Raw genomic sequence first — 9,091 nt, forward strand, 5'->3', positions numbered from 1 at the left:
AATCCCTTCACCACATCAGCTCCATTTCTTAAATTTATATTAATTAAGTACCAGGAGAACTTAAACATCACCCTCCATTGTGAACAGCAAAATCTGTTTACTTTTACCACTCTCCAGGATTAGGCTTTAGGAACATATGTATCGATAAAATCTGTGCTGATCAAGTCAATCTAATTTGCAGACCGAATTTTGAATTTCTCAAAGTTGTTTCAGATGCCATTTAAAGTTTAACATGAACGGAAAAACATTATAAATCCTTAAACCTTGCAAGGTTTGTCAGTGTGAAAAGTTTTCAAGGGCAAAATGTATCAGAACTACGTTATATTTTCTGGTAAATGGACAAACATATATAACATATATATATATATATATATATATATATATATATATATATATATATATAACATATATATATATATATATATATATATATATATAACATATATATATATATATATAACATATATATATATATATATATATATATATATATATATATATATATATATCATTTATTTTTGGCATTTTGCCTTTCTTGGGACAGTATAGATAGACAGGAAGTGAAGTGGGAGAGAGAGGGGGACCGGTTCAGGAAACGTCCACAAGCTGGGACTCGAACTCAAGCCACCCAAAGCACAACCGCTCCACGTGTCAGAGCGCTGCACACGGGGCTATTGGCTCCGACAGCAATAAATATTAAACTTCAGACGTGTTTAGTAGCTGGCACAGAATAGTGTAATCCAGGAAGATACGAGTCTATCTAGGAAAACATATTAGGTCTCTTGGAAGACAGAGAGTGTCCAGAGTTCAAAGATCCTGATTTTATCCTCAGGGATCAATAAAGTTTATCTATACATATCTAGAGGGCATTCAAAACAGAATCTCTATGTGTTTTGTCTACTACTTACAGCCAAAATTGGCTGAATTAAAATTATGTTCATGTTGAGTCAATTGGAAGTTCCCTTTTAGTGTCTCCAGTTTAATTGGTTACTTTTATCTTGCATGCTCTTTCAACCAGGTCTGTTTGTTGAAGGGTGACAGGGCGGGATAGAGGTTGTTTGGGCAACAGTTGTACAATGTATATATTAGGATATGAGGCCCAGTTCACTCAGTTGAGTTGAGTTCCCACTGAGTTCTCTCAGTTCTAAGGATAATCAATATGAAAACCTCTCTATATGTATAAACGTTTTCCAAATATGGGAATATTTTATGGTTAACAAAATATATATATGTATGTATATATATTGGGCAACAATTTCGTTAACGCATGCGATTAATTCAAAATCTTTAACGCCTTAAAATAATTTTACGCAAATAAATTAACACTTGAAAGTGCCTTATTAACGTCATTTACGTCACGCAGTTAGATGATCTTAGAAGTCAGGAGTCTGTAACCCTGGTAGGCGGAAATTTGTAGCTGTACGATTTATGCTGTTTTACGAGCTTTTTTCTCTTGGGAGAAATCACATGGAAACGGCAGATGCTTGTATGGTCGCGGCTCGCATTGTGTGTGAGGAACTACAAGCTGAGAACGTTATGAGCACCTCCCGACCTCCCGATCATTTTTAAACATGTTTCTGTGTGAATAGGCTGGTGTATAGGCTCCCTATTGCCAAATCATGCACAACCACGTCACATTGGCTAGATCTATGAATATTATTATATCGCAGTGGCTGCAACTCTACAGCTGTAACGCTTTGATCCACACAAGATGAAGATGATTATAAAAGCACATAAGACTCATTATGAATTCATAATAACAAGCCATCATACGAAAGTGCACAGACAACAACCAACAATGAACTGAGGGACCAAAGGAACTTAAGTAGTGGTAAAACAAGATTAATAAGGAGACACAGTTGAACTAAGAAGACTAATCATATCAGTAACCATGACAACTCATAAGTGGCGGGAAAATAGACAAAGGAAATACATGTGACAATGAAAACAAAACAAACTGAATGTGACTCTGACAACATTCAGAGGCTGCATCCTTCGAAGGACATGGACTTCAAAGGCCATGCTTTTGAAGGCCACGAAAGTCAGACTGAGCGTTGTTAAATGGGACGGTCAAGCCTACGGATGATCGCCTAGCAAGTGTGACAGCTGCCATTGACGAGTGGCAGTAACATACTGGACCTTTTTGAAAGTTATATTAAACTGTCTAAAAACAAAACAGGGTTCAAAATCTGTCTAAATATGTTCACCATGGTCCATTTCCGTATATAATAAAGAGTATAAACTATATATTATCACATCTTTGTAAGATATCAGTCAACATATGAACCACCAGCAACCACTGTGTACTCAAGTTCCTTTGTTTCTGTTCATTGTTGCATTTATACAACTCATATATATATATATATATATATATATATATATATATATATATGGTGAATACGCACAAATGTATCATTGAAATAAGACATTTGAAAGTCTTGGGAAAATCAAATTATGAAATAAATGTTTTTTCTTCAAAACACGTTGGCCACAATTATTGGCATCCCTAAAATTTTTTATGAGTAAAATATTTCTTAAATACAATCCCATTCATATTTAGTTTTTTTTTTTTTTTTTTTGCACACCAGGGTGACTAGGAACATGAAATTGTTATATTGTCCAGTATGTAAATATGAGGAAACACAAAGGTCAAATTCCCTTAATCATTCATCACAATTAGTAAAACCAAAGAATATAGTTCTGATGTGCAGCAAAAGACTGCTAAGAAAATAGCTAAAGCATTGAACATTATCATTTCCACCATCAGGGCATTAAAGGGATAGTTCACCCAAAGATGAAATTTACCCCATGATTTGATTTACTCACCCTCAAGCCATCCTAGGTGTATTTGACATTCTTCTTTCAGACGAACACAACCGGAGTTATATTAAAAAATGTCCCGGCTCTTCCAAGCTTTATAATGGCAGTGAATGGCTGTTTATGTTTTGAAGTCCACCAAAGCGCATTTTAAGATTAAGAAGTTCCAATCAACTAGGCAAGGCAAGTTTATTTATAGCACATTTCACACACTATGGCAATTCAATTCAATTAAAACAGTTATAAAAGAAATTAAAAGAGATATATGATACAGTTATAAAATGAATTAAAAGAGTAAAAAGATGATATCTGGCAAAACACCGGTGTATCATACTTTTCACAACTCCTTTTACTCTGGATTTTCCCATGGTGATTAAACTGTGCCTGTGTTGTTATTTCGGTGCCTAAGAAATCTATTGGATGTCTCTGATGGACCCGATTTTTCCCTAAAATCGAACAGGAGGAGCTCTAGGACTGACTCACGGGGTTACCTCGGGTTCACTGCCCCATCAGTACGCACCCCAAAAACCCATTTGTTCGGAAGCTCTAGGAATGGAATCAATCCAGTCCGCACTCCACAGAACCTCGAGTTTAATTACACATCAAACTCACTACTCCACCACAGACCCAGGTCATCAGCATGGGAACTAAAGATGTTACAAATCTGCCTGCAAGAGGATGCTTGTCTATATTGTCTTAATGCAAGGCGAAGAGGAGAGTTTGAGAGGCCAAAGATTCTCCAAGGAGACTCTCACAGCTGGAGGATTGCAGAAATTATCTTGGGGTCAAAAAGTCTCAAAATGACAGCACCTACATCACCAAATGTCGTTTGGGAGGGTTTCAAAGGGAAAAAAAATCCTCTGCTCTCATTCAAAAACAAACTCCAGCAAATTCAGTAGCCAGACACTACTGGACCTTCAACCAGGATTGGGTTCTATGGTCAGATGAAAATAAATAAATAACTTTTTGGCAGCAAACACCAACGCATGTATCATTCCTATTTTGCACCCGCGCAAAGCAGACTTTTCCCTCCACAGATGCACGTCGGTAAACCAGGAAATACACTTGCGCTCCCCAGGGCGGTTCAGCGCAAACGTTCCTTCATGCTATTTTGCAGGTTTAGAAAACAATTGCGCCACTAACCAGGAAAAAAATTTGTTTAAAGTCAGTGGCGCGTTGCGCATGTTATTCATATGCTATTTTAAGGGTGCATGCTTGGCCATAATCAATGTAGCGTGTGCAACAAACAACGCGCATACACTTTGATTCTCTCATCTACACAGAAGCAGCAGTTTTCATTTTTGCAAATCATACATTATTACGATCGATAGATAGATAGATAGATAGATAGATAGATAGATAGATAGATAGATAGATAGATAGATAGACAATTTATTATAAAAGCATACATCTAGCTTACACATTTACCCAAATTATAATACGCCTGTTTAACCGAAGTTAATTTGGGTGGGTTTCTCCATTTCAATGTAACTTCTCTCTCTTTTACGGCCGTGATGAGAGCGTTGCTCTCCATGGCTGTGAACCGCTTCTGGCGCGCGCCTGGCAAATCCGCCGTTACAATAGCAATCCGCCATGGAAAAAGCACGTCTGCTCTTAAAGGGAATGTGAGATGACGCTCTGATTGGTTTATTTCACGTTACGCCCAAACCACACCTATGAATAATGAAGCTACCTCAGACCAACCCCTTTTAGATTTGCGCCAGGCGCAAGAGTCATTTATCACGCCGGGAAAATAGCAACAGCGCCCAAGACCCGCCCACAAAGTTACTTGCGCTTTGCGCTTGACACTTGCGTTTCAGATCATTAAAATAGGGCCCATGATGGCTTTGGTGCAAAGACGGATAAATAGTACCCCATGCCCACTATTAAATATATTGCTGGATCTTTGAAATTGTGGACTTATTTTTCTGCCTGAGGTCCTGGTCAATTCTGACAATGACTGTATATACTGATGAGCCAAAACATTATGCTGTTGGTCCTTTACATGCTGCCAAAACAGCGCCAACCCGCTGATGGATCGAACTTGTTGAGGCTCAATTGAATTGAGACCTGGGGAATTTGGAGGCCAGGGGAACACCTTGAACTCTTCATTCCTGATCGTGTGGCAGGGTCATTATCCTGCTGAAAGAGGCCACTTCCTCCGGGAAACCCCATTGTCATGAAGGGTTCTTCAACAATGTTTAGGTATGTGGCACGTGTCAAATTTACATCCACATGATTTCCCAGCAGAACATTGCCCAGAGCATCACACTCCTTCCACTTTCTTGTTGTCATCACACAGTACATCCTGGTGCCCTCACTTTCCCACTTAGACGACGCACACGTTCACAGCCATCTACACAATATTCAAGAAAACAGGATTCATCGGACCAGGTGATCTTTAAGGTCACAAAACTCTGGGCTTTTGATAGTACATAGAATATCTAAGTCCACTAAAGGAGGCAGAGCATTTTCACATTTGGCTCTGAAACATTAAACTCTGGAAAAGCTTTCTGACTCGCTCTCCCAGTTTAAATCTAGATTGAAGATGCATCTCTTTAGCCAAGCATTCATATAATGCATCTCCTAACCTTATACAGTTATATCAGATCAAATGCACATGATTATTCTAGCTTAATGGTATAAACAGCAGCTACCCTAATTATTTTCTATTTGCTTCTCTGTTTTACCTTGGGATGCCCATCCTGAGGTAACTAGAGAGTTTGTCAGCTCCAGTTTGGATCCAGCCTATTATGAAGACTTCAGATGCCCAACACCTATGAAGAGACGGCGCCAACCCCGCGAAGACTTCAGATGACGCAACTCTGAATCAACATGCACCAATGCTACATTTTTCTAAATGTCATAATCATTTGTTAATAAACAAGTATTCATTACTTAAATGAGCTCATTGTTTCTGCATTAAATTATTACATTGTTTAAATTAATACCTTTTTCGCTAACTGTGATTTTGTATAAGTACATTTCTGAAATACATAACTTAGACAGTTACCTCTAACAGATCACTCTAAATTGTAATGTGGTCTCATGCATTTTCTGTTAAGCTGCTTTGAAATGGTGTGTATTGTGAAAAGTGCTATACAAATAAATGTGAATTGAATTGAACTGAATCTTCTTCCACTGATCCAAGGTCCAGTTCTGATACTTGCGTGCCCATAGTAGGTGCTTTCAACGCTGGACAGGGGTCATCATAGCACAGTCCTGCATGCGGCCGGCTACCTGACGGGTGAACCGCTATTCTTTGATGTAACGGGTGAAATAATATTTACGTTGTCATTTGCAGTGAGGGTGTGGGTCGGGAATCAATATGCACAGACAGACTCTGGGTCCAATAACCAAGACTATTTCGACTCAATTCGGTACTCATTGATAGGCAGCTGCTTTTAAACGCTCCCATAATTATTTGTGCTCAGTCTGTAGATAGATAGATAGATAGATAGATAGATAGATAGATTATTCAGAAAAGCCTAAAGCCTTGGAGTCATTGTGTTATCTGTCATGGCTCTGCAGTTCACAAAAATGGTTCACACAATTTGAATATCGCTGTAAATTATTTCCTCTGTTTTAGTAAACATCACAATAATAAAGTGATTGGATACACATAGACAAGATCTGTATTGCCTACAGACACTGTGTTTGTTGTCATAGCTAGAAATCTTTCGGAATCACTTGTCGTCTTGTTTGATCAAACCACTGTTTGCTCTGCCTGAGCCAAACCGAGAGCAGGGAGAGACAAGGTACGTGCTGGGGAACATGTGTCATGGATGAGGAGGGGGAGAGGGTGGGACAGTCCCGGCATAGTGACTCCGAGGCTTGGACCCTGTCATTGATTTTGCCATGATTCAAAAAGAGAGGGGGGTTATGTGTGGGAGGAAGACCCAAGGACACCCCCCCTCCCCTTTACTAGTAAACAAAGACAGCCAGAATTTGGCAATGCAAAGAAAGAGAGAGAGTGTGAGAATTAGAGGGAGATCTGCATAGTAAATAGAGAATGACTATGCGTCCACTGTCTTGATTCCTGAATGGGACGAGAGCCAGATCAGGCTCCTTGTTTAAGGTCCAGTGGCGCGCCACAAGACAGGAAACTCACATGAAAGAATGGGGGACGGGGACGTCGGAGCCACTAAGGTGGCCTGTCGGAAGTTATTGTTTCTGAATAAGAAGCATCCAAAATAATCGTGAGTTCATTGGGTAGCGCTTTCTTTGTTACAAGACAAACTGTTTGCTCCCACACACACACTGGTTTCCATGTTTTATAGGGCCTTCCCATAGATGTAATGGTTTTTATACTGTACATTGTACAAGCTGTCTATTCTGTTCCCTTGCACTAACCCTGCCCCTAAACCTACCCATCACCGAAAACTTTCTAGATTTTTTTTTTTTTTTATATCATACTTAGTATGATTTAAGCTATTTTCCTCATGTGAACCAAAAAAGTCCCCATAAGGTCAAAATGTACTGGTATTTCCATCCTTTTCCCCATAATGTAGGTAATACCACACACACACACACACACACACACACACACACACACACACAGTATTTAAAAAGATTAATACCTTTATTCAACAAGGATGCGTTAATTTAATCACAAGTGACAGTAAATACATTTATAATGCTACAAAAGATTTTCAAATAAATTTTGCTCTTTTGAATTTCCTATTCATCAAAGAATCCTGAAAAAATGTCTCTTCTCACAAAAATATTAAGCAATACAACTCTTGAGCGCCAAATCAGCATATTAACTCAATTCAATTCACATATTTGTAGAGTACGGAGCCCCTAAAGGGACGTGGTGGTGGAAATTTTTTTAGGTTGGGAGATTTTTTTTTTTTAAATCTTTTGCGTTCTCACGCAAAACTTTTGCGTTCCTTCGCAAAGTTATTTGCGTTCCCACGCAAAACTTTTGCGTTCCCTCGCAAAGATATTTGCGTTCCCACGCAAAACCTGTTTTGAGCTCGGACAGACATGTTGGTTTTTAATAAAGACTCAGAGTACTCATTTTTAGTCAAACGCACAGAACAGAAAGTGCGTCCTCCTTTACTGCGTGTTCAGACAAACGTATACAGCTCTTCTTCAATGCTAGCTAACAGAATACAAAAATATGCCCAGAGCTCCCCCCAGTGGTCACACCATCAAAACCCAAAAAAGAAATTCACATTAGAGACAGCTTAGTAACTTTAACTGCTTTAAGTGAAATACACAAAAGTCAATAACCATTCTGGTAAGAGTGACATTTTCCAACACTCCTTCTCACTCGCAAACAGAATGATCAATTAACTGTTTTAACTCCAGCCATCTGTCTCAACTTCATGAACTTTTCTTCACTCTGTCCTTTAGTGAATATATCAGCAACCATATCTTCAGTGTTGCAATATTTCAAGTCTATGACTCCACTTGCAATTTGCTCTCGAATGAAGTGGTACTTGATGACAATGTGTTTGGCACGTCCATGAAATTTAGGGTTCTTTGCCATACATATAGTGGACTGATTATCTTCAAAGATCAACATCGGTCCTGTTTGATTTATCTTTAGACCTGTCATCAGTTGTCGCATCCAAACCGCTTCTTGAGCTGCGCTTGCCAACGCCATGTACTCAGCTTCAGCAGTGGAAAGAGCTACGCATGTCTGCTTCTTTCTTCTCCAACTCACAGCTGCTCCGCTGATTTGAAACATGTATCCTGAAACAGATTTGCGATCATCTTGGTCTCCAGCCCAATCTGCATCTGAAAATCCAATGCATTCCTTTGGCTTGTCCTTGCTATACAGCAAACCTAGATTCAAAGTGCCATTCAAGTATCTCATGATTCGTTTGACAGCCATCCAATGATGCTTTGTGGGTTCAGCACAGAATCTTGCAACATTGTTTACAGCATAAGCAATGTCTGGTCTTGTTCTTGTTGACAAATAAAGCAGACTACCAACAGCAGACTGAAACTGTGTCGGATCCAGTTTTTCTTTGTCATCAGAGAGTTTGACGAGCTTCGAGTTCATGTCTACTGGTGTGCTTACTGGCTTTGAATTTTCCATTCCGAATTTCTCCAACACATCTTTGATATATGTTGTCTGACCAATCCAGATTTCTCCAGCTTCTGGTTTTTGAACAATTTTCACACCAAGAAAATGAGTTAGCTCACCCATGTCCTTTATCTCAAATTGTTCTGAAAGCATTTTCTTCACCTCCATCATCCGTTTATCATTGCATCCAGCCAGAAGAATGTCATCAACATTCACAGCAATAATGAACATCTC

This window comes from Scardinius erythrophthalmus (genome assembly GCF_964197995.2).
Source record: "Scardinius erythrophthalmus genome assembly, chromosome: 2".
In the NCBI taxonomy this organism is placed as follows: Eukaryota; Metazoa; Chordata; class Actinopteri; order Cypriniformes; family Leuciscidae; genus Scardinius; species Scardinius erythrophthalmus.